General features: G+C 43.3%; 2 long non-coding RNA genes across 2 annotated transcripts in view; one reads left to right on the top strand and one right to left on the bottom strand.

Annotated features, from left to right (window-relative positions):
* LOC141573815 (uncharacterized) overlaps positions 1 to 22,872 on the bottom strand; it is a 588,593-nt gene that overhangs the window by 10,838 nt on the left and 554,883 nt on the right. The window lies entirely within an intron of this gene.
* Positions 1,991 to 21,223, top strand: LOC141573731 (uncharacterized). Its single transcript, XR_012499748.1, has 3 exons — positions 1,991 to 2,140; positions 2,890 to 2,997; positions 20,262 to 21,223. It is a non-coding gene; the product is annotated as an uncharacterized LOC141573731 (long non-coding RNA).

The following is a 22,872-nucleotide window of genomic DNA, read 5'->3' as shown; positions in this document are numbered from 1 at the left end:
AGAACTAGTAACAGGGCCAAGGGAGGGCTCACTGAGACCCTCCTCTGTAGCTTTGGATGGACACTGCTCTCTCTCTGCTCAGTGCCCTTCTCTGTCATAGAGAACTAGTAACATTTTTCTTAGCCCCTTTTGGCCCCATTTTTCTGAGTCTCTTTCCACATTGGGCCCAGGGCTTTCACAGAGATCACAGACTTGGGAGGTAATCAGAGTGTGGTCTCAGCCCTAGTGGCCCCAACTGAGGCCAGAGGAACTTCAGGAGGGGTGGGAATCCAGAAGTGCTTCATGGAGGAGGTGAGATCTGAGCTGTGTCCCCAAGGATGAGCTGTCATCCAGCTGAGGCCTGGCACTGAGCAGGACCCATGTACATGGTGAATGAGGGTGTGAATGAATGAATGGGCACCCCTCTAACAGAGAGTGAGGGGGGAAGTCCCCCAGGCCAAAGCAGGAAACACAGGGCACCCTGGGGTAGCAGAGGGCGGGGCTGCAGTGTGATGCCTGCCTCACCCTTTATGGGTGTCTTGCCCCCACTTTAGCCTGTGTTCTGGTGGATTGGGAGCCCTTGCCTGTCCTCTGCTCCAGGATCCTGCTCTTCATTCCCAGCAACACCCACCTGTGTCACCTCAGTGTCCCCAAGTGGACCTGGACCTGTCTTGTGGGAGATTGTGAAGAGGGATTTGGTGTGCAGCCCAAGACTGAAGTGGGAGGGAGAGGATAATAGGGACCTCCAGATGGGATCATGGGCTGGGGGAAATCGGAGGGGTGGGGAAGGCAGAGACTCAGGGCTGAAGGATCCTGCTAGTGGTGGCTTCTTCACAAGGGGCTTCACAGGGAGGAAGCATTCATGGGGTAAAGGCAGAGCTCAGTTTGGGGCTCGCTGACATGGAACAGCTCATCACAGAGACGTCCAGAGGAGCTGGATATAGGGAACAAAGGTGCCACTGATATCATGGTCAGAGCCTGAGACCCAGATGAGGTGGGGTGGTGGTGCAGGGGAAGGGGCTTGAGGATGTCAAGATGTTCATTCATTAGGGTCCTCAGGGTGGGGACCTTCATGTTCATTTCACAGCCACCTGGTGCCTGACAGAGCTAGGCTTAGGGAGGTCACTGTGTAGACACGTGCTGACAACCTAGATTCTCCTGTTTTTACATAAAGTCCCTGGTGTGAAGCCAGGTGGCACTCTTTAGAGTCATACACCCTCACCCCTGGGCTCTCTGTGTGCTTAGAGCCCAGTGGCACCTTACCTCCCACTCCCCACTGCAGGACCCTTTGCACACCTGCATTTCCACAAGCTATAAAACATCTTCTCTTGCTGTGTGTTTACCCTATGAAATCTCATTGCCCCAGGAAGAGAGGCCTCACAACCTGCCCTTATTAAAGTGGTAAAGCCTGTTGTTCAGAGAAGCCCCTGACAGATCTCACAACCAACCAGGTACCTGTGCATGAATTGATCATGCAGCCCCCTCCTCCTTGTGTGAACAGCACCCCCCCAATAACAGACCCCACACACTCAACCTTGGCGCTCGTGTAGGCACCTCTTGCCTGTGTGGCCTGATGTTGTCTATAGCAGTGTCTCTATTAAACTTTCCTAGACCCTTCTGAGACGCTGGTAATTCTTTACCAACCCAAGTAACTAGCCCGCCAGTTTGCCCACAACACCTGAAACAGAATTGGCTAAATTATGCAGATTGATGATGCAGTTTAATTTGCTTTAAAGGTGAAATCAAGGTTTACAAATAAAAGCAACATACGTACTCAAGGCAGGACTAAGAACTCACACGGATAACTAAGACCCTCCACGCGCATCCCACTGTGGCCTGAGGGCCTTTGCGCTGGCTGCTCTTTCAGCCAGGATCTCTCTCCGCCTGCTTCTTGAACACCTCCAGGAATCTGCTCAAATGTCCTCCCTGACCTTATTTTTCTCCATGGAACATATCACCTCCGGACATTGTGTATATTATACTTAATTATCTCTGTGTCCCCCACCAGGCTGTCTGCTGCATGAGAATGGAGACCTGCCTGCTTCACTCCCTGCTGTGCCCGGTATATGGAACCCGCCCAACACACAGTAGGACCTCAGCGAATGTGTGACGTGTGTGTGATCACTGTAGGCCACAGACAAAGGTCTTCCCAGCAGTGATGGTAAGAGTCATTCATTCTCTACTTACTGAGCCCTACTGTGCACTGGATACTGACCTGGGTGGGAGGCATGCAGTGGATGAGACACAGTGAGCACACACAGCATGTTAGGAGGGACACGTGCTCTGGAGAGCACACAGGGCTGGGGGAGTGCAGGAGTGGAGGAGAAGAGGGTCAGGTGGAGACAGTGGTGGCAGAAGAGACAGAGAGGTGGGGCCCAGGTCGTTCAGGGCTTGATGGCTACTGTGAGGGCTTTTCCTCAGGGCAGCGGAACCATGGCTGGGCGTGGAGCAGGGGCCCGGTTCCTGAATGCTATGCAGGAGATGGAGCAGGTGTCTGCTTTGGAGATGTGCGTGGAGGAGGCTGTCCCTGTAGACTGTGCAGGCAAGGAAGGCTCCTCTGAGGGGGTGACATCTGAGCTGAGCCCTTGTATGGACCATGTTTCCACCTTCTGTAGACTGGATGCTTTCGTCTGCCCTGCAGGCCTATGCAGGACACACCCTGTTCTCAGTCACCTGGGCTTGGCCTCCTGCCTCCATTATGGGCCTTCCCACCCCAGAAGGAGTCCTTCTAGATCTAACACACTACCCCCTCCACTGGACTTGGACTCACACTGAGCCACTATCCACCTGCCCAACTCACCCAGAGTCAAGTCCAGACACTTGGGGGAGCCCCTCCACCCCAGAGCCCATGAACTTACTCAAATGGCCAGTCCTCAGCCTGCTCACATGCCTCACCCTCCCCTCCTGCAGAAACCCTGTGACAGATCCTGTCCACAGCACCCTGCTCCTCCGATCCTGACCCCAGGCTTTCCCATGGGGTGTGACCCCGCATGGGGTGCAGTCCCCTCCTCCAGTCTGGTGAGTAGAAACTACCTTTTCTTTTTTCTTTTGTTAATATATTTATTTTTTAATTTTTATTTTATTGAGTTATAGTCAGTTTGCATTGTTGTGTCAATTTCCAGCATAGAGCATAATTTTGTCAATTGTGTTTACTCTTTCAAGAAACCATCTCTTGGCTTGATTTTTTCAAATGTTTCTAATATCTCTATTTTATTTATTTCCTCCCTGATCTTTATTATTTCCTTCCTTCTGCTTCCTTTTGTTATTTTTTGCTCTTCTTTTTCTAATTCTTTTAGGTGGTAAGTTTGATTGTTTATTGCAGTTTTTCCTCTTTTTTGAGGTAGACCTGATTCTCTCGCTATAAACTTCCCTCTAAGCACTGCCTTTTCTGGATCCCATAGGTTCTGTGTGGTTGTGTTTTCATCATCATTTGTCTCACTGTGTTTTTTTATTTCTTCTTTGATTTCATCATCCACCCATTTTTTTTTTTAAAGTAGTATGTTGTTTAATCTCCATGCTGTCATTTATTTCTCCTTTATTTTTCTGTAGTTAATTTCTAGTTTTATGGTATTGTGTTCAGAAAAAGTTGCTTCAAATATTTTCTATCTTCTTCAAATTGTTAATGCTTCTTTTGTGCCAAAGTATATGATCTATCCTAGAAAATGTGGTACGTGCGCTTGGGAAGAATATATATTCTATTTTAGGGAAATATAATGTTCTGAAAATATTAACCAAGACAAATTGTTCTATTTTATCATTTAATTTCTATGTTGTCTTATTAATTTTATGTATGGAAGATCTGTCCAGTGATGTTAATGGATAGTTAAAGTCTTCTACCATGACTGTATTCCGATCAAATTTTCCCTTTTTATCTGTTATGTATTTAGGTGCTCCTATGTTGGGTTCATATATGTTAATGAGTGTAATATCTTCATCTATGACTCCTTTAATCATTATAAAATGTCCTTCTTAATCTTTCTTTATAATCTTTGTTTTAAAGTCTATTTTATTTGAAATCACTGTTGATATGCCTGCTTTCTTGTCATTTCCATTTTTGTGGAATATCTTTTTCAATCCTCTCACTTTCAATCTATGTGTGTCCTTCTCCCTAACGTGGGTCTCTTGTATACAGTGTATTGTAGATACTTGCTTTATTATCCACTCTGCACTCTATATCCTTTGATTAAAGCATTTAGTCCATTGACATTTATAATAATTATTGATAGATATGTGTTTATTATATTTTGAACTTTGTTTTGCAGTTGATTTTGTATTTCCTCTTTGTTCCTTTCATTTTCTTTTTGTGGTTTGATAATTTTCCTTTTTATTATCTTGGTGTCTTCTTAGTTTTGTGACTCTATTGTAACTTTTTGGCTTGTGGTTACCCTACTTTGTACATATATTAACCCATTACTATATCTGTTTGTTTTAAACAGATAGTAATATAAGCTCAAACTCATCCTACCAAGAACAAAAGAGAGAGAGAGAGATAGAGAGAGAGAGAGAAACCTGTATATTTTCTTGTTCCCCTCCCCCACCCTTAATGATTTAGATGTCCTCCTTTTATGATTTCACGTTTATTCTGTTGTAATTCATTGTAGCAATCACCTTTCCAATCATGGTTTTCTCCTTTTTGTAGCATCCTGCTTCTTTTCTGTTTAGAGTAGGTCTTTCAATATTTCCTTTAGCATAGGTTTAGTGTTGCTAAATTCTTTTAGTTTTTGCTTGTCTGTGAAGTTCTTTATCTCTCCTTCTATTCTAAAGGATAGCCTTGCTGGATAAAGTATCATAGGCTGCATCATTTTTTTCATTCAGGACTTTGAATATTCCTTGCCCCTCCCTTCTGGCCTGTACTGTTTGTGTAGAGAAATCAGCTGAAAATCTTATTGGGGTTCCCTTGTATCTCATTCTTTGTTTTTCTCTTGCTGCCTTTAGAATCATTTCCTATTCTCAACCCTGGTCATCCTAATTGTAATATGTCTTGGTGTGGGTCTGTTTGGGACCTCCTTGTTTGGGACGCTCTGTGCTTCCTGTACTTGGATATCTGATTCCTTCTTTAGGTTTGGGAAGTTTTCAGTCATGATTTCTTCAAATACCTTTTCAATCCCCTTTGTTCTTTCTTCTCCTTCTGGGACCCCCATTATGAGTAGGTTGGCAAGCTTTATATTATTCCATAGGTCCCTTATATTGCTTTCATTGGTTTTTATTTGTTTTCTCTCAGCTGTTCTGTTGTCCTGTCTTCTAAGTCACATATTCATTCCTCTCAATTATCTAGCCTACATTTTACAGCCTTTAGCTCAACTCTCATCTCAGCAAATGAGTTTTCCAATTTTCACTGGCTCCTCTTTAGAGTTTCAATTTCGTTTTTTGACATATTCTCTGTCTCTATAGACAATCTCTTTTAGTTTCTTCAGTACTTTGATCACTCCTTTCTTGAAATCATCTAGTAGACTATCAATGTCTATTTCATTGATTGTTCTTTCAGGGGATTTATCTTGTTCTTTTAATTGAGAGAGGTGTCTCTGCTTCATCTTGCTTATATCTCTCTGGCACTATGGCTTATGGAGTATCAGTTATCTACTGTCGTCCTTTAGGAGTTTATTTATTTATATAAAGTGGATGCAGAAATAAAACTAAGCACAAAGAAATTAGTTTTAAAAGCAGTATAATCAATAACAGAAGAACATATTGAAACAAGATAACAATTGAGTTGGGATGAATTTTTAAAACATTAAAGGAAGAAAAATATTTGAGAACAGAGTATCATCATAACAGAAGAACAAAACAAAGATAAAAATGAAATTGGACAAATTGAAAGATAATAATATTAGTATTTTAAAAGAAAATTTTAAAAGGGATTAAAAATAGAAATATAAAAATTATTTAAGAAGTAACATTTAAAAAGTAAAAGAAAATGGAACAGAAAAAGAAGAGAGGATGTTCCCGTGGAGATTGTGTGCCCTTAATAATTTTATCAAGAGGTCTTTCTTAAATAAGTGTGGTTGCCAAGTCTTACTTCTGTGCCTTTTGTCTGTTATCCCTTTGGTTACGGATGTGGCCGTTAACCTGTTAACCAGAGCCTACCCTGACTATTGAATGGGGACTCCTATTTGTTTTGTGGTTGTCACAGCTCCTGCCCCTGCCTTGTTTCATGAACTCAGCTCATTGGTTCCAGAGACCCTCTGGTCACACCCTCGGTCTGTGCTGCTCCCAGTGCCTGTAGGTAGACATGTCACATCTCCTCCCAATGCTGCATCTTGGTGCTGCTCTCCTGCATGGTAGGTGGGCAGGGTGTGCCCCTTCCCAATGCCGTGTCCAGGTGCAGCAGTCCTGCACAGTAGTTGGGTTGGTTGCTCCCCTGTTCAGTGCTACTCCCCACTCCACATCTGTTCCACACTCTGTAGGTGGGCTTGAGGCAAATGGCCACACCAGCCCTAGTCCCTGCTCTTTGCCAGAACTCTGCTCCTTGTTCATTTGTCTTAGAGGTGCGAGTTCATAGACGCACCAGGACAGAACCTTCCTATATGTCTGGGGATGTAAACAAGTCTGAGTCCCACCTATGAGGCTGCAGAACTGCCAGGTACATATTCAGGTTTCAACCCTGCCTCTGCCTCGGTGGGTATGATGGCTGTGGCTGAGCCTCATCTCTCTTCTTCTGAGAAATCACCAGTTATGTTGCTGTGGGTCAGCAGAGACAAAGGACAAACCTCCCCTTCCCTCAGGCAAGCCAGCAAAGTTGCTTTGCTTTATTTTTTTTTCTTATTTTATGGGGGTCCCAGGCTGTTCTGATCTGTATACAATCCAAGCAGTTGTCCACAGCACACTGTAGTCCCCCAGGGTTACCTCTGTACAGTCAACCAGAGTCTGCTTGTATCCAGCAGCCTGTCCCTTCCCATCCCTGATTCACTTCTAGGTTTGGGGGTTGTTGACACACTTTGTGCCCATATAACTTAATTCTGTCAGTCAAGGGCGGTTCTGTACACATCTGAGCCTCAGAGGTTCCCTGTCCATCCTGCTGACCTCTCCGTTGGAAAGGGGGAGACCCAGTCAACCAGCACTATCCCTCCTTTGCTGCTCCCTCTTCAAAGGACCAACCCCAAGCCATTTTGCATTTCTTCCTTCTTTTTTCCGTTTCTCCTACCAGATTGGTGGCACATTTCGTCTTTTGAAGATGGCAATGTTTTATCAAAGTTCAGCAGATGTTCTGAGTGGATGGGTGTGTCTGTGAATGTCAGTCTTGGTGTATTTATTGGAGAGGATAAGATACAAGTATCCTTCTACTCCACTATCTTGGCCTTTCTCCAAGAATATGCACTCTTAATAATTTTGTCATAAGGTTGTTTTTAATTATGGGTGGTTGCCAAGTCTTCCTTCCATGCCTTTTGCCTGTTATCCCCTTTGTTGGTGGTGTGGCTGGTGTTCTGGTGGCCTGAGTCTGCCCTGGCTATTGAGCAGGAGCTCCTTTTTTTCCTGTGGTTGTCACACTCCTGCCCATATCCTGCTGTGAAAACTCCACTTGCTGGTTCCAGAGGCCCTCCAGTCGTGCTCCTGGTCTGTGTCCCAGCATCAGTTTGTGGGTGGTCTGCACCCCCACCAGATGCCTGGTCCCAGCACCACACTTGTGCAAGGTAGTTGGCAGGTAGCTCCCCTGCCGCATTAGGTCCATGCTTCATAGGTGGACTCAGAGAAAACAGCTGCACTAGCCCTCATCCCTGCTCTGTTCCAGAACACTGCTTCTTGTCCATTTGTCTTAGAAAAGCCAATTCAGAGAGGCATCGGTGTGTAATGGTCCCCTCTGCTTGGGACTGTAAACAAATCTCAGTCCCACCTATGAGGTTGTGGAGCCCCTAGGTAGGGATTCGGCTTTTGACCCCTCCTTCACCTGGGAACCATGAACCAGAAAATATGGTGGCTATGGCTGAGCCTTGACTCTCTTCTCCCAAGAAGTCTCCAATAATGGCACTGTGGGTCTGTGGACACAAAGGCTACGGATCCCCTTCCCCCCAGGGCACACCAGCAGTGTTGCTTTGCCTTTTTTTTTTTTTTTTTTGGATTTTATGGGGGACCCAGGCTGTTCTAATCTGTACACTCTCCCAGCCATGGCACACAGAACATTGCAGTCCCCCAAGGTTTCCTCTGTACAGTCAGCCTGAATCCTCTGCTCGACTCAGACAGCCTGTCCCATCCCACCTCTGCTTGTTCACGTCTAGGGCTGGGGATCATTGGGACTCTTTGTGCCCAATTAACTTAGTTCTGTCAGTCAAAGGCTATTCTGTACAGATCCGAGCCGCAGATGTTCCCTCTCCATCTTGCTGAACTCGCCATTGGAGTTGGGTAGACCCAGTGTATTAATGCTATTACTCCTTTGCAGCTCCCTCCTCATTGGAATGGTCCTGAACTATTTTCCTTTTTCTTCTTTTCTCCTACCAGATTTGTGGAAAATTTTATCTTTTGAAGAAGGCAATATTCTGTCAAAGTTCAGCAGGTGTTCTGGGTGGTGGGTGTGTCTGTGGATGTCACTCTTGGTGAATTTGTGGGAGAGGGTGAGCTCTGAGCATCTTTTTTACTCCACCATCTTTCCTCCTCCTTCACTTTTTCTTTTGATTGGAACACTTAGTCCATTGACATTTATAGTAGTTATTTTATAGATGTGGTTTTATTGCCATTTTGAAATTTGTTTTCCAGTTGATTTGGTATTTCTTATTTGTTTCTTTCTTTTAATTTTTTTTTCATTTTTGTCATATGATAAATTTCTTTTCTATAAGCTTGGTTTCTTTTTGGGTTTTATGACTCTTTATATACTTCTGATTTGTGGTTATCTTGTCTTTCAAGTATGGTAACCCCTTACTTCATCTGTTTGGTTTTAGTTGATAGTCATGTAGTCTCAAGTACATCCTAAAAAGAAAGAAGACAAAAAGAAAGAAGAAAAAAAAAACAGGGAACAAAATCTATATTCTCTTGCTCTCCTCTTTCACCTTTTATGACTTTGCTATTCTCTCTTTCTTTCTTGCTTTCTTTATTGACTTACTGACTTATTTATATCTTCATGTTTTCCCTTGCAATTCACTGTATTTATTGCATTTCCAATTATGGTTTCCTAATTTCTATAGCTTCCTGTTTATGTTTTATTTAGATTAGAACTTTCAATTTTTTTTTTTAGCATAGATTTAGTACTGCTGAATTCTTTTAGTTTTGCTTGTCTGTGAAATTCTTTCTCTCTCTTTCTGTTCTAAAGGAGAGTCTTTCTAGATAGAATATCCTAGTTTGCAGCCTTTTCTCATTCAGGACTTTGAATATATCTTGCCACTCCCTTCTGGCCAGAAGTTTTTATGTAGAGAAATCTGCTGAATGCTTATGGGGCTCCCTTGTAACTAACATTTTGTGTTTCTCTCACTGCCTTTAGAATATTTTCTTTATCTTTAACTTTAACCATTTCAAATATAATATGTCTTGGTGTAGGTCTGTTTGGTTTCTTCTTGTTTGGGACCCTCTGTGCCTCCTGTACTTGGATAATTCTTTCCTTCTTAAGGTTTGGAAAGTTTTCAGTCATGATTTCTTTAACTATATTTTCAATCCCCTTTTCTCTTTCTTCTCCTTCTGGGACCCACTATTATGCATAGGCTGGCGCACTTTATATTACTTGCTTTAATTGGTTTTTATTGGCTTTTATGTCTGCTGTATTGGGTTATTTCTTTTATCTTGTCTCCTAAGTCATTTATTCATTCCTCTGCATTATCTAGTCTGTTTTTGATTGCCTGTAGTTGAATTTTCTATTTTTAACTAGCTCTTCTTTATAGTTTAAATTTTCTTTTCAAAGTTTTCTGTCTCTATTGATAGTCTCTTTTAGTTCTTTCAGTGTGTTGATCATTCCCTTTTTGAAGTCTAGTAGACTATCAATCTATTTTACTGTTTGTTCTTTCAGGGGATTTCTCTTGTTCTTTTAATTGAAAGTGGTTCCTCGGCTTCTTTATTTACTTATATTTCTCTGGCTCTATGTATTTCTTCTAGACCCGTTTCTGAGCTATGGTGTGTAGTAGGCAGGGTGGGAGCATTTCAGTTGTGAAGAAAAATAGGCAGGAGATTTCCACTGGGGAGTTCCCTCTGTGGTGTTGTCTGTCACTTGTTATGCAGACTTACAAAGTACTATTTGTTGATGTTGGCTTTATCCCTGCTATAGCTATGGGAATGTCAGCCACCTACTCTGGTGCCCCTCAGGTTCTGAGCCCCAGGAAACATCAGTGCAGATCCAGCAGTGTCAGTCCCTTGGACCTGCCTTAGCAAGTGTGTAGTCACACACATGAATTTGTGGTCCACTACAGGTTCAGCTCAAACCCCAATCCTGCATCCACATATGGAACCATACACCACCCTGTTGTAAATACCCTCACTGGCCACCCTTCTTGAGTCAGAACTCCACTCACTGCCTGTAAGTCCCAGAGGTGTGGATCCACAAAGTGACCAGAGAGAGCAAATCCACCCTCTCTGCCTGGGGCTGTAAACAAATCTCAGTCCCGCCTGTGAAGTTGCAATGGCACAGGATATAGATTCAACATTCAGCTCTGCCTTTGTGCAGCAGTGTTGACTATGACCAAGCCCCATTTCTCTTCTCATGAGAACACACCAACAATGGAGCCAAGTGGAGAAAGTGACTTTGGCACAGCCATGCATCATTCCTCCCCCATTATACAAACATTGGTGCTTTTTTATGAGAGTTTCAGTCTGTTCTGTTCCACACACACACACACACACACACAGCCAGAGCTCACACTGCCCTCTAGTTTCCTGATGCTGCCTCTCTGCAGTGTGACCGAGCCCTCTGCCTGGGCTCTTCACTGAATCCAGTAGCCAGTCCTGGCTCATCCCTGCTAGTTCATGTCTAGGGCTGGTCATCACAGGGACCTTCTGTGTCAGTATTCCCCAGTTCTGCCTGCCATGCAGTTGCCACTGTGTCCTCCAAACCTTGGAAGCTCTGCTTCTTTCCTAGCTGATCTCCCAGCTAGAGAGGTTGTGTCCCAGTGTGAGGGTGCCTTTCTTCCTATGCTACTTTTTCCCTGCAGGATCAGTCCTGCACTGAATTTGTCTTTTTTCTTTTTATTCCTTACCATATTTTGTGAGAATCTTCCTGTATTTCAAAATGAGAGACACTGTGCCAGAGTTCAGGAGGTTTCTGTGCAATTCAATGTTTTTGTAGATGTAATTCTTTGTGTATTTGTGGGAGAGGTCAAGCTGTGAGTCTTTCTACTCTGTCACTTTGACTCATTCAAATTTTAAAATAGGGCTAGGTCTTTCTTAATTACTCTCAACAAGCTGTTGTAGTTTCCAGCGTACATGTTTTGTAATTTTTCCTTGTCTCTATTGGATGCTGATTCAGAACATACACAACCTTCTAGAGAAACCTGTCCCACCCTGCCATTTGCTGCCAACTAGCTGGCCTGTGTCTGAGTCACCAAAAGGTTTTGTTCTTTATCTGATTCTTAATTCTTTAGAATTTATCATTTTACTCTCATAAATTCTGATTGTACTTGTAACAAATACTTTAAAATAAAAATAATAAACTTTATGCTGTGGATTCAATATGAATGAATCTCAAGTAACATATGCTTTAAATACCTTAGAATTAGTAAAGCAATATAGATACATTATGAACACTTGAAATGTTGCCTAAAGGAAAAGTGCAGAGATTTGCAAATCCCACCCCCAGAAGTGACCGTCATGAATGGCTTGTTGAACATCTCTCAGTCTCTATCTCTCTTATTCTCTCTGCCTCTGTCTCTCACACACCACAAGATTCATTTACATCTATGATGATTTGACACATATGTGGTCATAGATGGCATCTGGGATGTAGATGATGGATTAACAAGCATCCAAACTGAGGGCTTCCTTGACATCAGGTAAAGACCTAGCAGTCATTTTTCCAGCTGCACAACAATCATTCCTCCATGTGAACCAGAACTGATGAATCCCACCCCCTCTCCATGTACATTAGTGTTGCTTCCAATCTCCTACTAGTTAAACCAGAACTGTGATGAACATCCTTGAAAAGACATCTTTGAAAAATTGTGCAAGAATTTTAGTATGATCAACAATAAGCATCAGCACTACTCGGAAAGGGGTGAACTTGTGGAACTGTAATTTATCCTGCATACTGTTCTCCCAGAGAGGAGTGTCTGTTCACTCTTCCCTCCAGGGGATCTACTGTGGCCTCTGCCTCCTCATGTTGTCACTAGAGCTGGTTGTAACCAGGCTAAAGTCCTGCCAGTGTGATGGTGACCAATGCTGTCTCCAAAGTGTGTACATCTCTGTGCATCCTCACTTGAGAGGTCAAGCACCTCTAATATACACTGGCCACCTGCATTTCCTCTTGTTGGAATTGCATGTGTTTGTTCTGTTTCTGTTTAGAACACAGTGTTTCAAGAAGTTTTTGGACCACAGGGATGTGAAACCTTTCTCTGACTTTAGGTTATGAAAAATGATTTTTCCAGGTTGTGGTTTGACTTTCATGGCTTTTGAATATTATTATTTTTTATTTTGTAGGTTATGTTTTGCCACAGGAAGAGCTAAGCATCTCCCTTCTGGCTCTGGTATCACACATAGAATAGCAGTGCCTATCTCGAGATTATGCACATAGTTACTAAAAATTTTCATTTTGTACATCTCATGTTTAATCCACCTGGGTTTCCCTTTCAAATAACCAAAATACTACTTCAAGTTAAAAAAAAAAAACACCAGTCCCTTGTTAAAATATGAGAGCAGACACAAACAGCCACCTTTTGTATGATTTCATTGATAGGGAACATCCAGGGTAGGGAAAGACACACAGAGAGAAAGAGGATTAGGGCTTGTCAGGGGCTAGGGGAGGGAGAAAAGAGAATGTGTGCTTTGGATACAGGGTTTTATTATGAGGAAAGAAACAGTCTGAAACTAGACAGTGATTATGGTTACACAGCATTGTGAATGCACTTAATACTCCTGAATTGCACAATTTAAAATGGAAAAACATCTAAATTTTATTATTGTAAACTTAAAACATAAAAATAGATGATACTCTAAATGACATGAAAGAAAACAAGGAAATTACAGAAAAAAACAAACAAAAATGATTCCAGGAGAAGGGAAGTAAAGTTCGGGTCTGGGAGTGGGTTGATTCTGAGAATTAGATGACAGTGTTGGTGTTTGCAGAGGCATCTCAGCCCGTAGTGGTGGTGATGCCTGAATTGGCTCTGGGTCTCATAGAAGTGTGTGTGTAGGTGCAGGAGGAGCTACAAGATCAGGCTCAGGGTCTCCCTGCAGGACTGGTAATGTAACCTGGCTCTAGGTCTCCTGTAGGGCTAGTCTTACAGTCTCCCTGCAGAGCTGGTGGGATGTGACACGGTTCTGTGTTTTTTGCAGGTGCAGGTTCGGGTTCCCCTGCAGGGTTGGTAGAATGGGACCCAGTCCTGTGTCTCCTGCAGTATCCAGCTCAGGATCTCATGCAAGACCAGGCTCAGGGTCTCCTTGTAAGGCTTGTGGAATGAGACCCCATTCTTTTTCTCCTGCAGCAGCAGATTCATGGTGTCCCTGTGAGGTTTTGCAATTTCACCCTACTCTGTATCACCTGCAGGAGCAGGCTCAGACTGTCCCTGCTGGGTTGTTGGAATATGACACATCTCTGATTCTCTTGCAGAAGCAGGCTCAGGGTCCCTCTACAGGGCTAGTCAATTTTGTTCCAGTCCTAGGTCCCTTGCAGGTGCAGGATTGGGGTCTTCTTTCAGGGCTGGTGAAATGTGACTCAGCTGTTTGTCTCCTGCAGAAACAGGCAGAGTTTCTCCCTGCAAGCCTTGTGGAATGAGACCCAGTGCTGGGTCTCCTACAGGAGCATGCTCGGGGTCTCTATGCAGGGCTAGTGGAATTGGACCTGTCTAATGGTCTCCCTGCAGTGCTGTTGGAATTGGTCCAATTCTTGAGTGTCTTGAAGGTGCAGGCTCTAAGTCTCCCTGCATTGCTGGTGAAATGTGACCCAGTTGTGGTTCTCCCGAAGGAAGAGTCTCAGGGTTTCCCTGCAGGGCTGGTGGATGGGACATAGTCCTGGGTCTCCTGGAGGAGCAGGCTCTGGGTTATTCTAGAGCTGTTGCAATATGACCAATCTCAGGTTCTCCTGTAGGAGTAGGCTCGGGGCCTTCCTGCACGGCTAGTGGAATTGGACACGGCTCATGGTCTCCGTGCAGTGCCATTGGAATTGGTCCAAATCTTGGATCTTTTGAAGGTGTAGGTTCTAAATTTCCCTGCATTGCTCATGGAATGTGACCTGGCTCTGGTTCTTCTGCAGGAGCAGGCTGATAAATTACCTGTAGGGCTGGTGGAATGTGACATGGCTCTTAGTCTCCTGCCAGAGCTGATTCAGGGTCTTTCCACAGGGCTGGTAGAATTGGTCCCAGGCCTGGGTCTCCTGCATGTGAAGGCTCAGGTATCCCTGCAGGGCTTGTGGAATGTGACTGGGTTTCTGTTTCCTGCAGGGGCAGGTTCAGAGTCTCCTTGCAGTGTTGCTGGAATGGCACATGGCTCTGAGTTTCCTGTAACAGCAGTCTTATGTTCTTCCTACAGGGCTAGTGGAATATGACTCAGACCTTGGTCACTTGCAGGAGCAGGCTAGTTTTCTCCCTGCTGGGATGGTGGAATCAGACCCTGTCCTGGGTCTTCTGCAGAAGCAGGCTCCAGGTCTTCCTGCAGGGCTGTTGGAACATGACCCCATCACTGGTTCTGCTTCAGGAGTAGGCACAGGGTCTCCTTGCAAGGATAGTGTAATTGGACCCAGCTCAGGGGTCACTACAGGGCTGATGGAATGTGACCTGGCTCTGTGGCTCCTGCAAGTGTAGGTTCTGTGTCTCCCTTCAGGGTTGGTTTAATGGGACCCATTCCTGGGTCTCCTGTAGAAGTAGGCTCAGAGTCTCCCTGCAGGGCTGGTGGAATGTGACCCATCTCTGGGTCAACTGCCAGAACAGATTTGGACACTACCTTCAGGCTGGAGGAATTGGGCCTGTTCTTGCATTTCCTGCAGGAACAGGCCTTGGGTCTTCCTGGAAGAATACTGTAATATGACCCATCTCTGGTTCTCTTGCAGGAGAGGCTCATGGTCTCCCTAGAAGGTTAGCAGAATTTGTCCCATTCCTTGGTCCAAGGCTCAGGGTATCCCTGCAAGGTTGGTGGAATGGGACCTAGTCCTGTGTCTCCTGCAGCAGCAGGTTCTGTTCTCTTTGCAGGGCTGGTGGAATGTGACTCCACTCTGTAGTATTTTTTGCAGATGCAGGCTTAGGGACCTCACCAGAACTGATGGCTCTTAGTCTCCTATGGGAGCAGGTGAGGGATTCCCTGCAGAGCTGGTGGAATTCATCCCAGTCCTCAGTCTCTTGCAATTGCAGGCTCAGTGTCTCCCTGCAGGGTTTGTGGAATATGACTTGGCTGTGGGTATCCTGCAGGAGCAAGCTCAGTGTTTCCGTGCAGGGTTGGTGGAATGAGATCTAGTTCTGGCTCTCCTACAAGAGGAAGCTGGGATTCTCCCTGGAAAGGCTGATGGAATTGGACTGGGTGTCTGTCTCCTGCAGGAGCAAGCCTAGGGATTACCTGCAGAGCTGGTAGAATGTCACACAACTCTTGTTCTTCTGCAGGAGCTGGCTCATGTTCTCTGTGAAGGGCTTGGTCTCCCCCAGGAGCAGGTTTGTAGTCTCACTACAGGGCTGGTGTTATGTGACCCACTCTGTTTTCTGCAGATGCAGTCTCCGTGTTTGACTGCAGGTTTGGTGGAATGGGACGAAGTCCTGGGTTTCCTGGAGTAGCAGGCTTACAGTCTCCCTTCTGGGATATTGGAATGTAACCCAGTCATGTGTTTCCTGCTGAAGTGGCCTCAGGATATCCCTGCAGGGCTGTTGGAATTGTACCTCGCTCTGTATCACCTGCAGGATCAGGTTTGTACTCTCCCAGCAAGGCTGGTGGATTTGGACCTATTCCTGGGTCTCCTGCAGGAGCAGGTTTTCAGTCTTCCTGCAGGGCTTCTGGAATATGACATATCTCTAATTTTCCTGCAGGATCAGGCTTGTGGGTCACCCAGCAAGGCTAGTGGAATTGGACCCACTTCAAGGTCTTAGTGCAGAGTTGATGGAATGGGACCCAGTCCTGGGTCACCTGCAGGAATTGGCTCAGAGTCTCCCTGCAGGACTGGTGAAATTGGACCCATTCCTGAGTCTCCTGCAGGAGGAGGCCCTGCATCTTCCTGGAGGGATGGTGGAATATGACAGAGATCTGGTTCTCCTGCAGGAATAGGCTCAAGGTCTCCCTACAAGGCTAGTGGAATTGGACACATTCCTGGATCCATTGCAAGTGAAGGCTTGGGGTTCTTCCTACACAGCTGGTGGAATGTGATTTGGCTCTGAGTCTCCTGCAGGAGTAGGCTCAGGGCCTCCTTGAAAGATTGGTGAAATGGGACACAGTGCTGTGTCTCCTGCAGTAGCAGGCTCAGGTTCTCCCTACAGTGTTGGTAAAATTGGACCTGGCTCCAATTCAACTGCAGTAGCAGACTGAAGGTATACCTGCATGGCTGGTTTAGTGTGAAGGAACAGCAAGTCTTAATACATTGGCCCACTCCTGGTAAATGTATAAACAGGGCTTGGTGCATGGTCTCTTGTATTGTCTGAAATAGCCCCTTGAGATGTGTTGATTATGATGACCTCTTCCAAGAACTTGAACACTTATAGAATCTCTGCCAACTCATGTTGTTTAGACTGAAGGAATCTGCCTTTCATCAGTTCTTGGAATAGAGATCAACACAAAATGAAAGAGGGAAGAAAAAATTACTAATCTATCTATTAAGAAATCAGCTGAAGACATTAGAAAGTTCTCTTGCAATGCACTTGTTTCTATTTTGGTGCATTTAGAATCATTTCTTTATTATCAACTTTGGCCATTTAAATTAGAATATATATTTTTGTAGGCCTACTAGGGTTCATTATGCTTGGACCCTCTGTGCTTCCTGTGTTGAGATAGCTGGTTCTATCTTTGGTTTAAGAAAATTTCAGTCTGATTTCTTCAAATATCTTTTCAAACCATTTGCCTTTCTTCTTTTCCATGTGGGATCCCTAGGAGTCATAGACTGGTATGTTTTCTCTTATCCCAGGTTTCAGTTGCATTGCTTGCATTGGTTTTCACTTGCTTTTCTATGTCGTGTTCTGACTGAGTGATTGCGGTTATCCTGCTTTCGAATTCACTTATTTGTTCCTCTGCATTATCTAGTCCGATTTGGACTGTCTTTAGCTTAGCTATTCTCACCATTGAGTTTTCTGATTCTATTTGGCTCATCTAAAGTGTTTCTCTTTCCATTTATACTAGCCTGCATTTGTATTCATAGACTCAAGATTTCCTTCAGTGTTTTTATGTCCTCCCTTTTCAAGTCATGTTCTAGTAAATTTTGGTGGTCTAATACATTGCATGTTCTTTCAGGAGACTCCTGTCTTTTGAAAATTTGGAATGGTTCTTTTAATTTTATTATATCTCTCTATCGCTATGGGTTAAGGATTATCAGTTATCTATTATAGACTTGAACAGCTTTTGTAAGTGAAATCATTTCTGTGCACATTTAGTATTAATGCTTTGAGGATTGTTTTTGGTATGTAATGATGCCATGCATTCCTTCTGTGTCTGTTGCCTGTTATATCTATGATTGCTAGTGTGGTTTTTGTTGTGGTGAATACAACCTATTCTAGTAAAGTTAGCAGAGTGTCATTTTGGTTAAATGCTTATCATAGCTCTGACAGTGCTGGGATTAGTAATTTTTGCTGGAATACAGGCTTCCAAATGGTTTCTGGGCTGCCGGCTGGATATGTGGATAGGGAATGGTTCCAATACACTCTTATGAAAGTGCATTCGTCCTTACTATTGCCACGGAATATTCAAAATTTTATAATGGGTTCCCTCAGGTTCTCTGCAAACAAAAACAAAAGTGGAAACAAATCTAATGATGTCACACATTAGAACCTGTTGAAGCGTGCAGTGCCACAGTTGGGTCCTTAGTGTAGTACTGGGTCAGCACCACAACTATTGTTGCATTAGCATGTGGTAGTCAAGTCTGACGGAAAGGCTTCAAATTCACATATTGTTCAGCAGATCTCTGCTCCAAGAACTCTTGCAATAAGGCATTGGAACTCAAAGGCAAGCATGGGGCATTTCAAAAACCTCTGCTTTGGACAATAAGAAATTTCAATCCTGCCTATGAAAGTTGCAGATCCTTGGGCTATAGAATCTGATTTCAACAATAAATTGCCCTGGATTCTAGAAACTAGATGAAGATGGCTCTGAATGAGACCCATTTCTCCTTTATGGAGAAAATGAGCAATTATACCGTGGATGTGGAAAGACTGTGACTAAGGCCCTGGGTTACTAAGCTAATCCACAACACATATGCCAGCAGATTTAATATTAAGAGAGGACCCAGGCAGATCTGTTCTCTAGATAGTACCAACCACAGCCCAAAACAATCTGCAAACCCCTGGGAATAAATTTGTGACATCAGCCACAGCCCTAACACACAGATTCCACAGGCACTCCTAGCTCAAAATTAACAGGTGGAGTATTGGTCTGGGAATGAATTGCAGAGAAATTTTGTGATTATTGCTTTCAGATATGTCAACCAAACGTCCACTATGCACTCTTTTAACCCTCAGCACATTGTCTTCCATCTCAAATGACCTGTCCACTTTAGAGTGTGCATTCCAGTAAAACACAGTTTCCCCTTTACTGCTCCCTCACCAAAGGTCAGGTCCTGCACTGATTTCCATTCTCTAATTTGCCTTCTACTCTTTCCAGGTTATGTGAGAATTTTCTGACTTTTGAAGTAAGAGATGTTTGGGCATTTTTCAGCAGGGTTCCTGAGTCAAGGGCTGGGAGAGTGTATGTTTATCTTGCTGTATACATGGGAGAGAGTGAGCGAAGTTTGCACTGGTACTCTGCCAGTTTGGCATGGATAAATTAACACAATTTAGTCATAACTCACAGACACTTGATTCTTGTTTAGCTATTTTTCTGTATATCAGTTGTGGGAGGATGTGTCCGAAAACTCCAGGTCTGACAATGTGTTCATACCTCATTGCAGACTTTCAAATAATAAACAGAATTAAATTACATACATGGGAAATGTATCAAAATAAATACAGTTTTAGAAACATACTATATCTAACTATAAGACAGAGTTGCCAAATTTAGGTACCAGCTTGAAATATCCAAATAAGAAAAATGCACAGAAAATATAAATTAGCAGCCAAAAGTCATGAAGGAGGCAGGTCAACAGTTTTCTCTTGGTGCCTCCAGCACTAACAGAAACAATGAAATAATTCTTAGAACCATTAACAACCACAACCCTAGTTTTCCATTGTGCATGTGGTGCCCTTTCCTAATAATGACACATACTGGTCAATGTTGGCGATTCAAGGGGAAAAATTATTATTTAGGAAACCACAAAGAAACCCAAACAATGTATTTTTACATAGGCTTGGTTTCAATAGCACTTAGAGATATTATAGATATGAGAACACTGCCGCAGCTTTGCTAGGCTATTGAGAATCATGTGCTCGTCTATCAAAGATGAGAATGTTTAATCGACTAATTATGTTGAGAAAAGCAATTTAACCCAAAAAATACAGCAATCACATTATATCCTGCTCCTGGGACTTGACAAAAGGGAAAAGACGGTCCACAAAGAAGTGTCACTACATACCTATCCCAACAATTACACTTCATTTCAATAACTGAATTATAATAGTTACAAATACTGTTTTGAAAAAATGAGGATAAATAAATATCCAAATTCAGGCAAAAAATTCACTCACTTACAAAACTCCCTTCACACCAAAGTAGACATAAGCCCAGCATTTGCTGAATCTAGGGGAAGATCATCATTTCAAGGTGTGAGCGAAGAATTCAATACCAATCTATTTTAGTCGAGAGTAGTTGACAATGGAGGAGTTCACTGTTGTGCACAGAATGTGAAGGAGGAGGAACTCTGATACAAGGAGGGGCTTGCTCAGCTCCTACTGGCTTCATTGCAACTCAAGTGCTGATTCTTTGAAGTGGATACATGAGGGGAGGGGAGGGAAGAGCAAGTGCTTGGTACCAAGGGCCAACCCTGGGAAAAGGCTTACCTGTGCTTCGTGCTTGGTCGTCTGAGTGGTTTATAAATGCCCCTTGGGACGTGTGGATTCTCACGACCTCTTCCAAGAACATGAGCGCTTTTATCATCTCTGCCATCTCTTCTCTTTTAGACGTCAGTAATCTTGGACCCGTTCTTGGAGCAGAGAATTGAGTACCTTCCTAAAGTGCACGTTGACACTCCATATGTTTCTGCCAGTATCGGCGAGGTTCAATATGTCTCATGAATGTCTTTTGAGCCTGGTATTCTCAACAGAAGTCTCCATGCCAGTATTCTCCATTGTAGCAGAACAACTCTCATCAATGTGTTCGCATCTCACCTCAATTTGTGCAGCCAGCTTTTCTGCCAACTTCCTTCATGTCTCCTATAAAGTCAAATTCTAAAGGACAGGGCAAGTCTGAAAGTACCTCGGAGCCTCACCTGTAAGCTGATGACAGGCAGATCTTCCAGTATCTGCCCTTTCAGATTCTGGAAACTGACCCGTGAACTCAGGCCATTGCGCAGCACGAGTATCTCGAACTTACACAGATTCCAGAAAAAGAGACTTAAGCCAAGCTCCATAGAGGGCGGTACCACCTCCATGACACTGATCCACCCACAGAATTCTGCCCAGTTACCTTGGATCCACCAGCCACAACAATCCTGGCAGAACACACCAAGATTCCACCTGGAATCCAACCGGTAACTGCCATCCCCAATGGTTGCTGCATCTTGTCAGTGTTGGGGGAGGGGCTGCATCAGACGAGAGGTTCCAAAGGTAAATGTGATTCTCTCCATTAGCGTCCCATGATCAGTTTTTTCTTCCCTCTATCCTTTTGTACAGATCTGTATACACAGTACAAACGGAGGGAATTCTGTCCATGTTGTTTATGGTTTCACACGTCTTTAAACTTTCTAACTGTTAACATTACACAAAGACCCACTATAAGAATCTTTTGTTTGTGTAATATCCATTCACCCACAATGCATATCCGTCTGTTGCTTTTCTGCTGAAATACACACTCTCTCAGAACATGGATCCATTTGTTTCATGGGGGCTGAAATTCCTAGAAGTGAAACCAATCCCAATGTGCACTTTCCTGTCTGTCTCTTTTGCTCTTAGTACAGTTTTGCAGAGCTACTTGTCTTTGTTATAGGTGTATGCCATTTATTCTCTACGTAGGGTTGAATATGCCATTCATTGATCCTGTTGGAAGACTTGTAAACCTATATCACGGACTATGACTCCATCTTATTCAAAATCGGCATTTGGGTTAGGTCACGATATGCTCTTTTGAATCAATATTTATGAATATTAATGCACACGTCTGTGTTCGGAATACATGTGTGTTGATTACATGCAAGCCTCGATACTGGGTCAATGCAGGCTGAATCATCCTTGACATCAGTTTGAGTAATTTATTTTGAATTATCATGTATCCTTTGGATAGATGTCAGCCAACCGTACACTTTTTGTGTTTATTTGTTTGATTGTTTGTTTGCTTGTTGTTTGTTTTGCAAACACATTACGCCATGAATCTCTCCGTTTGCTTCAGAGAGTTATGTAAGCTGATTTACTTAGTATAGTGCTGAAAATCACCTATGATTTCCTGCTCCCCACTTCCATCTTCAGGATTTTGATTTCCTCATTGCCTTTTTGTTTATTCTTTGAAACTCATTGCTCTTCTTGCATTTCCAATAATGGTTTTCTTATTTACATTTCTACTTGCTACTTTTCGATTCAGGGTGGAATTCTGAATCTTCCTTTAAGGATAAGTTCCTAACTGCTGAATTCTTCTAAGTTTTGCCGGTCTGTGAAATTATCTAGCTCTGCCTTTAATAGGAATGGCAGTCTTGTAGCATAGGCTACCATAGATTGCAGCTTTTTCTTATTCAGGATTTGGTCTATGTCCTGTCACTCCTTCTATCCTGCAGTATTCCTCTCGAAATATAAGCTGAAACCCCTCTGGAGGTAGTGTTGTGACTAAGTTGTTTTCCTCTATATGCATTTAAAATCACTCGGTTGATCATGAACTTTGTTGATTTGAATAATACTGCTGAATGTAGGTGTATTGGGTTTCCAACTCCTTTGGTATGTGTACTTTCTGATTTCGTATACCTCATTCTTTCTTGTCTTTCAGCAAGTTACAGTCTGATTTTTCTACAAATATCTTTTCAGACTTTTTTTGTTAATCTTGCTTTTCCATCTGGGACTCTTACGAATCTTACTCTTTCATGCTTTGTCTTACCCCAGGCTTCAACAGCAATGTTTGCATTGGGTTGCACTTCTTTTTCTATGTCTTCTTCTGATCGAGGGATTTCTGTTCCCCTGTCTTCACAGTCTTTCACGAGTCCGTCTGCATTATCAAGTCTGCTTTGGACTGACTTTAGCCCTGATATTATCTCATCCTTGAGTTTTCTGATATTATTTGGCTCGTTTTTAGAGTTTCTCTTCCCCTTTCCTGGATAACTGCCTTTTGTGATTCTGAGACACTGTTGTACTTCATGTTTTCCTCACCTCAGTTTTCAATACATGCTCTGGTAGCGTTTTGCAGTCTAGATGTTTGAAAGCTTATTTTTTGGGCCTTCAAACTCTTTGAAACTGAAAATGGTACTTCCTGTTTCTTTTACTATACTTCTTTATCTCTACTGGTCAAGTAATATCAGATATCTAATATAGAATTATAGGGCTTTGTTAAGTGAAAATTTTAGACCATTGGGTGTACAAAGTTCCATGATATTTC

Source organism: Camelus bactrianus, chromosome 17 (assembly GCF_048773025.1).
Source record: "Camelus bactrianus isolate YW-2024 breed Bactrian camel chromosome 17, ASM4877302v1, whole genome shotgun sequence".
Lineage (NCBI taxonomy): Eukaryota > Metazoa > Chordata > Mammalia > Artiodactyla > Camelidae > Camelus > Camelus bactrianus.
Note: the sequence above shows the minus strand (reverse complement) of the source record. Positions and strands in the feature narration are given on the sequence as shown.